This window comes from Austrofundulus limnaeus, unplaced genomic scaffold (assembly GCF_001266775.1).
Source record: "Austrofundulus limnaeus strain Quisiro unplaced genomic scaffold, Austrofundulus_limnaeus-1.0 Scaffold162, whole genome shotgun sequence".
Lineage (NCBI taxonomy): Eukaryota > Metazoa > Chordata > Actinopteri > Cyprinodontiformes > Rivulidae > Austrofundulus > Austrofundulus limnaeus.
Genome location: NW_013952564.1, coordinates 772,956 through 773,459, shown reverse-complemented (window position 1 = coordinate 773,459; position 504 = coordinate 772,956).

Genomic DNA, 504 nt, shown 5'->3' with positions numbered 1-504 from the left:
GCTCCAGAGCGCGACCATAACTCAGCCTTTAGAATCATATGGATGAGACGATTCCATTGGTCATGATTCAGCTTTGGGTGGACTGACACGGTCCCGATGGGTCTGCCAGCTCCCTCTGGAAAGCTCCTGTGGAACCCCAGTTCAATCGCTGCTGCTGCACGTGCATGCGTGGCGCACGTGGCTACTCGCTGCTTCGCGCTCCCAGAGTGCAGCAGTGCCAAACTAAAAATGATTTTTCCTCAAAACGGCTGATGAGCCTCTCGTTATCAGAAAATTCTATCTGTTTATAAATAAAAGCTCTGCGTGTTTCACTATTTATTATATCCTCCAGTAAGCCTGAATCTGTTCCTGTTAAATGTATTTTTGGCACAACTATGAGCGTCTTTTATTTAACTGCGTCCATGTGGATGTATTAACTGTTAATCATGTTGTAGGGGTAACCCTGGGGAAATAAACATTTCTATTTTTTTTTGTCTTTGATTTTGCTTTTACACTTATAAGAAG